The sequence below is a fragment of the Belonocnema kinseyi genome, chromosome 8, assembly GCF_010883055.1.
Source record: "Belonocnema kinseyi isolate 2016_QV_RU_SX_M_011 chromosome 8, B_treatae_v1, whole genome shotgun sequence".
Taxonomy (NCBI): domain Eukaryota; kingdom Metazoa; phylum Arthropoda; class Insecta; order Hymenoptera; family Cynipidae; genus Belonocnema; species Belonocnema kinseyi.
The window spans coordinates 43250268-43258471 of NC_046664.1; the positions used below are offsets into that span (position 1 = coordinate 43250268).

At 31.2% G+C, this 8204-nt stretch overlaps 1 protein-coding gene across 1 annotated transcript in view; it reads left to right on the forward strand.

Annotated features, from left to right (window-relative positions):
* The window catches only part of LOC117178782 (protein MTO1 homolog, mitochondrial), a 40974-nt gene that overhangs the window by 5719 nt on the left and 27051 nt on the right, over positions 1–8204 (forward strand). The window lies entirely within an intron of this gene.

Consider the following 8204-nt stretch of genomic DNA (forward strand, 5'->3'; position numbering starts at 1 on the left):
CCCTTTCTCTTGTATATTGGTACGATAATCGCTTCTTTCCAATCGTCTGGGACGTCTCCCATCTCGAAACATAAATTTATCAATTCGCAAACTCTATGTGGTGTACACTCGCCACCGTGTTTAAGCATTTCAGCGTTAATACCGTCTACCCCGGCAGCCTTACCGTTTTTCAAACATTATTTATATTATTTCATTATTATTATCAATATTATATTATTAAATATCGTATATTGATTATTATTAAAATATCGTGTCTAACCTACGTGAAAAACTTGGAATTGTCAGGGAATTTTCATATACCTGGAAAAATTTGGAAATGTCAGTGATTTTTTTTTTAATGTCAGGGAATTTTTTCGCGAGCGTGCTTAATTTTTGGTTTAAATTGCATAAGAAAATTGATATAACAATGATTCTTTATTTGTAAAAACAGCTTTATATTAGTGCATGTAACTATTTTCTTGCAATTTAGTTTTTTTTTTAATTAATTTTTTTAACGGAAAATTTAACAATTCTATTTTTGGTCAAAAATTGATCGCGATTAGATGAAAATTTGACTATCTCGTTGAAACTGAATGTATTTTTCTAGAAATTTACGAGTTTGTTTGTAACATTTTCTCTCTTGACAAGAAAATCTTTTTTAATTAAAAATTCAGGACATGTTGAAGTCGTCGTCTTTTGATGAATTGAAATGTTTTTAATTATTAAAATTGGAGTTTTTTTTGTTTGAAATTTCAGCTACACTGTAAAAAGTTTCATGTAATATTACCACAAAGATCATAGGACATAAAAATACCAGTGATTACGTTGTGAAATTTATCAAAATTAGGTAGAAATAACACGATAGTGTAAAATTGCACACAGATGGTAAAAAGCAGTTTTGGAAGAATGGAATTTTACATTCGCCTTGTGAAATTACAGTGACGCTGTAAAACGCCGCCTATAAAAGTTTGCGCATGCGCAATGACCAGTTCGGGTATTTTGAATCCCTGAATGTCTGTTTTAATTAAATCTAAAAGTAAGAATAATAAGATATATAAATAAAAGGAGTTATGTGTTTATTAGCCAGAAAAAATTAAACTTTTTGTTTGGTTTGCTGTTACAAAACAAATACGCATCAAACTTATAAGGTTATGATCAGTGGGCGAAATAGGCGCATCGGTGGCGCATCCTAATTTATATCAGCTGCGGTCGAAACAGCCGTAACCTTCAAAAAATTTTTTTTTTCGAAAGCAAGCTAAACATGCGAACAAATTTATTTAAGCAAAACACATTGCGCTTTGCCTTTATGATCCGCTCAACCCAACACAATCCACGATTTCAATTCTAATTAAATTTTGCACAATCTTGCACTGAATTTACTCGTAGGCCTCGCAGGTTACCATGCCATCAAGCGTTCAACAGCGGAATTACGAGGATTATGGTATTTTACGTCGCTGCTGTAAAACGTATTATACTCCGCACGCGAAATTACACTAATCGTTGCAAGCTTACATAAACGTTGTAAAACTACATTTTTATTTCGGTTATACTTTAGTGTAACATTCCCACAAAAATCACTGATATTTTTATGTCCAATATTTTTTACAGTGTACTACATTTTTCACTCAGAATTCATCTTTCTTGAAATTAAAATTTTATTAATTATTTAAAACTTAAACCCTTTCGTTAAAAATTAATTTTTTTGATCAATATTAATCATTTCTTGCTGAAAATTTAATTATTATTACAGTTGAAACTTTAACTATTTTGTTGAAAATTGTTTTGTTTTTTAATTAATTTTTTTAAACTGAAAATATAATTATTCTAGTTGAATATTCCATTACTTTGGTTAAAAATTCACATTTTTAGGTGAAAATTAATTTTCATGGTAGAAAATTCATATTTTTAATTGAAACTTCATCTTTTTGTTTAAAATTCCACGGTTTCAGTCGGAGATTGATTTTTTTTCAACTGAAAACTTAACTATTCCATTATCGTTTGAAAATTGGTATTTTTTAGTTCAAAATTAAGCTATTTTCTTTTTTCTTTATTTATTGAAAAATCTTTTTTAGTTGAAACTTCAACTATTTTGTTGAAAATTCATGTCTTTTGTTGAAAAATTGAGACTCCGGATTAAATAACTGCACATAAAATTTTACCGAGCGAAAAGCAAGTCCCCTGGAGGCTTCAAAACAAATTTTCGATTTAAAATTTTTAAAGGACATATCTGGACGTGAAAGTTCATTGCGCATATTTTTTTTCCTAGACAAAAAGTTGTAATTTTTGTACTTTTCGAAATTAAGCCTAAAAACTGACTTTTTTGAAAAAGTCGATTTTAATCCGTTTTGCACTTTAACTCGTGCTCAGTGCTTCAGTTTTTGAAATTTTTTAATGAAAATTTCAGGGAATGTGCTTTAGGATGTCCTTCGATTTTTAATGTATTGGGAATTCAAAACCGTTGTTTTCAAAAATTGTTATTAATTTTTTTCTGGTGCTCGACGCGAATCGAACATTTGTAACTTCCAGCGTTTTGTTTAGCGAGGGAATTTTGAGCAGGCTAATAACTCTCACCGCAAAACTGCGGAGAAAGGTGTAATGAAGTTTTTTTGGAAAGTTTCAGATCCAAATATTTGATAGTTTAGGAGTAGTTACGATTTTAGTGAACGTCAGCGCTGGAGTCTTTGAGCGTACACGTTCTCTCCCTAGTGAGCTGTTGCTTAAAATATAATATTATGCAATTTTTTAGTGAAAAACAGTTAAACGAAAATAAGTTCACAAAATATTCATTAATTTTATTTAATTTTCAATGTATTTTTCCGTTTTCTTTAGATTTAAATGTAGGATTCTCTTATGTACACCTAATGTTTACACCTATATTCGGCTTAACCTGTAAGCGACCTTGAACATGCATTTTGAGCTGCCCGATTTGCAAATCTAGAGTTGCTAGAGTTGCAATTGCAAAGGCAATTGCAATTTTTATCTATTCGAATGAAGTATGTATAAATACCTTGTTGTTTTTTTGCTTTGCTAATATTCCTAGCCCAATTTTTTTCATTTTTGGTTCTTTTTCTTCCTACAGTTGGAGTTTCTGGTAAACTCGATGACATTTACTTATTTAATTAATCACTTTCAACATTTATACATATATTGACTTATGAATGAAATTCAATGTTCCCTCTATTTTAAGAGACGTATGAGTTTTCTGAGTTAATCTTAAAAACACTCTGATGTGCAACATCCAGTGATCAGTTAAAGACTAACTGATCTGTTTTATTTTTGAAATAGATTTAGCCAAATTGCAAGACAAGTGTGCATAGGTTTGTTTTTAAAATGCATGTTCAAGGTCGCTTACGGGTTAAGCCGAATATAGGTGTAAACATTAGGTGTACATAGGAGAATCCTACTTTTAAATCTAAAGAAAACGAAAAATACATTGAAAATTACATAAAATTCCTGCATATTTTGTTAACTTATTTTCGTTTAACTGTTATTTACTAAAAAATTGCATAATATCATATTTTAAACAACAACTCACTAGCGAGAGAACGTGACACAGTGGAAAGTCTCAGAGTATATAGTACGCTCAAAGACTCCAGCGCTGACGTTCGCTAAAATCTTAACTACTCCTAAACTATCAAATATTTTGATCTGAAACTTTCCAGAAAACTTCATTACACCTTTCTCCACAATTTTGCGGCGAGAGTTATTAGTCTGCTCAAAATTTCCTCGCTAAACGAAACGCTAGAAGTTACAAATTTTCGATTCGCGCCGGGCATCAGAAAAAAAATTAATAATAATTTTTGAAAACAACGGTTTTGACTTCTCATTACATTGTCAATCGAAGGACATTCTAAAGCACATTTACTGAAATTTTCATTAAAATATTTCAAAAACTGAAGCACTGAGCACGGGTTGAACAGAAAAACGGATTAAAATCGACTTTTTCAAAAAAGTCAGTTTTTTGGCTTTATTTCGAAAACTACAAAAGCTACAACTTTTTGTCTAGAGGAAAAAACATGCGCAATAAAATTTCACGTCCGCGTTTGCCCTTTAAAAATTTGAAATTCGAAAATTTATTTTGAAGCCTCCAGGGGACTTCTTTTTCGTTCGGTAAAATTTTATGTGTGGTTATTGAATCCGGAGTCTCAATTGTCTGTTTTGGTAAAAAAGTAATTTTCTAGTTTGCAAATTAATCTTCTTGTTTAAAAATCCATTATTTTGACTGAAAATTTAAGTATTTCAATTAAATATTCATCACTTTACTTGTAATTTATCATTTTGGTTAAAAATATGATAACTGCGTTAGAAGTTAACTCTTCTGTTAAAAATTGATCTATTGCAATTGAAAATTCATTAGTTTTTATAGTTTTTATTGTTTAGTTTTTATTGTTTATTATTGTGAATTTAATGTTTTTAATGTAACATTTTCCGATAGAGCGTAGGTATTCGAGATTTAAAAAAAAACATCAATTAATTCATGTTTTGAATTCACCAACTTCAAAAATTTATAAAAAATCCTATTACAAAAGTTTTAATTGGTTTTTGATTATTCAAATCTTGAAAAGTGCATTTTAATATTCTTTAAATTGAAAATGCACGCTTAAAAATTAAGACCTAAGATTGAGTATTTTTAAACTAACAAATTTTAGAATTACGCATTGTGAAGAGCATGTTTTTATAACTTAAAAAATTAACAACTGTACTAATATAAAATTGCATTTTTATATTATATGATATGAAATTTATTATATTTTAAAGGATTGAATAGATTTTTTTCTATTTATTTGTGAAATTTCCGGTCAAAAAATAAACTCACTGTCATTTTCCGATTTTTCCGAGCTTATAAATTTGCGGTCTCTTCGCGCTCCAACGGCCTTCCTGTTGTAAAATTATTAGTTTTATGGTAAAAATTCAAAAGGTCGAAAAATGCATTTTTCCAATAAATTATTTTCTGTTTTTGTAAACATCAAAGTATTTATTTGTTCTAACAAATTATTGATTGGAGGTTTGTTCTCTTTTTAAATGATAAGTTCAATTGTTTTTTTTCAACTTTGAAATCATTCAGTTTAAAATGGGTTACATTTTCCATTTTTAAAGAATTTAAAATAAATAGATTCATAATTAAACACCTTTATTCAATTAAAAATCCTATGCAAATATTGATTCAGTCTATTATTTGTAATTTTTTAATTTAAAAAATGACATTTTTAATATTTCTCATTTTTTTACTGTTAATTTAAAATTCGCAATTATATATCAAATATTCAAAACTTAACATTTTAAAACTGAAAATTTTGAAGTACTGAATATATAGTTTTAACGTTACCATTTTAATTGTATCATGTTAAGAGTTTTCGATTTACAAGTGAAAGTATTGGATTTGGATGTATAAATAATAACACAGCCACACGAAAAAAAGTGTGCGGATCTGGTAACAAGACACACGTATTCCTATGGATTTTGGGGCGCTGAATTCAAATTCGGTATCAAAAATCACCATCACGTCATTGTTGAGCCATAACCTCAAAAAATGACGAAAAATCATGCACTGAGGCAAATAAATTTCAAAATAATGCCAGTGATGCAAATTTTCAATTCAAAAATATGTCGGCAACTGTGAAGAATCAACCCTTGCCTGATATCGACTTATTTAACATAACTACCTAACAGAACCTGACCTCACCTAACCTGAATTGACAGGAATTTATTGAACTACACGTAAAGCTCTGGAAGCATATTTTCCCTATAGTAAATGTGTTCTACATCGAATGGGTCAACTCGAGCCTAACCTAGAAATAAATCTAACCTAGCCTAACCTAACCTAACCTCACGAAACCTGACCTAACCTAACCTAACTTAACTTAACTTCACGTAACACAATTAAACTCATTGTGTTGTCGCGTTGTGTTTGCGGTACCGTTTCATTCAGGCTTAGCTTAACCTACATAGAGGTTTAACCTATCCTACCTTAACAAAACCTGACCTAACCTAACCTAGCCGACTGAAATTCAACCACACGTGTAGCTATGTAAGCGTACGGTTCTCAGTCTTAAATGTGTGCTATATTTAATAGGATAACTCGATCTTAACCTACAAATGAATCTAACTTAACAGAACAGGTCAGGTTTTGTTAGGTTAGGTTAGGTTAAACCTCTATGTAGGTCAAGCCGAAGCTGAATGAAACGGTACCGCAAACACAACGGAACAACACAATGAATTTAATTGTGTTACGTGAAGTTAAGTTAGGTTAGCTTATGTCAGATTTTTTTAGGTTAGGATAGGTTTGACCTCTTTGCAGGTTAAGCCCAAGCTGATTCAAACGGTACCACAAACACAGCGGGACAACACAATCAGTTTAATTGTGTTTCGTGAGGTTAGGTTAGGTTAGGCCAGGTTAGATTTATTTCTAGGTTAGGCTCGAGTTGACCCATTCGATGTAGCACACATTTGCTACTGGGAAAATATGCTTCCAGAGCTTTACGTGTAGTTCAATAAATTTCTGTCAATTCAGGTTATGTGAGGTCAGGTTCTGTTGGGTAAAGTTATGTTAAATAAGTCGATATCAGGCAAGGGTTGATCCTTCACAGTTGCCGACATGTTTTTGAATTGAAAATTTGCATCACTGGCATTATTTTGAAATTTATTTGCCTCAGTGCATGATTTTTCGTCATTTTTTGAGGTTATGGCTCAACAATGACGTGATGGTGATTTTTGATACCGAATTTGAATTCAGCGCCCCAAAATCCATAGGAATACGTGTGTCTTGTTACCAGATCCGCACACTTTTTTTTTGTGTGGCTGTGTAATTTTACAATTGTTAATTTGAGATAATTAACAATTAAAATAATTTAACTTCTTATTTAAAAAGTGTTGAGTATAAAAAACAATTTTTAAGTGTTCTAATTTTAGTAGTTGTAAATTAAAATTTCTTCAAAATAATATAATTTTCAACATTTACAAATTGATTGATAAATTCTTCAATTTACTAGGCGCGCTTAAACTTGCGAGCCGCGCATACAGAGTGCGATCAGAATGTGTCCGCTAAGCGGGCACATTTTTTAGTTTAAAAATTGTTTGTGCTTTAACCTTTAGAGAACGGGGGTGGTCGAAATATCGACCACCCAATGCAACCTAACAATTTGATGTTTTCGGGCAAAATTTGGTGCGTTGAATAAGGGGAAAATAGTGAGAAACATCCTGGAGACTTTTTGACCTTGATAATCTTTATTCCAAGGTCAAAAAAATTTTTTTTGGACTAAGAACTCGGTTTATATACTTTTGGTAGGAAAAAGATCGTCATTCTGAGGTCGAGAATGATGTCAAGATTTTTGCCATTATTTGTTTAGTACTAGGCACACAAAAACATGCATGTACCAACTTGGACGCTAAAATAGCAACAAATAAATAAATGTATCACTTGAACTTGAAACCTCGATTTTCAAGGTCACGTCTGCGTTCAAGATTTTTTGCACTATTTTTTTCTTACTCAGCACCTCAAAATACATGGGTATGCCAAACATAACGCTAAGATATAAAAAAATGATCTTGCGATGGTGATTTTCAAGGTTAAGGGTGCCTTCAGGATTTCTTTCACTATTTTTTTTCGTACTCAGCGCATCAAAAAATATGGGTATACCAAATTATAACGCTGAAATATAATGAAAAGTTTTTTTTATATTGGTCTTTACGTTGCGGACGGGGGTGGTCGATATATCGACCACCTGTCAGGTCGGGGACTTGAAATGAATTTTCTGTTAAAATTATGCATACATTTTTGGTCAAATGAAAACTCGATTTGAACGGAAATTTTCCCATCCTCTAAAGGTTAATTTGCAACTCAGTGTTGATAACATTAAAGGATCCATGACAAAAAGTCCAAACAACAAACCGTCCGCCCAATGAGTCGCCCCTACTCGGTCTCTGATTCGCGGGCCTTTTTCACAGAGTGCGACTCTCATTGGGCGGGCGCTTTGTCGTTTGGGCTTTTTGTCACGAATACACATTAAATTTAAAAAATTTAGCTTTAATAGTTCGAATTTTTTAATGTCAATGACTGAAGATTTTTGCTAACCGGGAAATGCCCGGGAATTTTTCCCCTCATTTATAACGACCATCGTGATGTACTTTAGAAACAATCTCAAGAAATGTTTAATTTATCCTTATTATTATTATTATTATTATTATTGATTTATTCGATCGTGATCATTATTATATTTAAGAATATA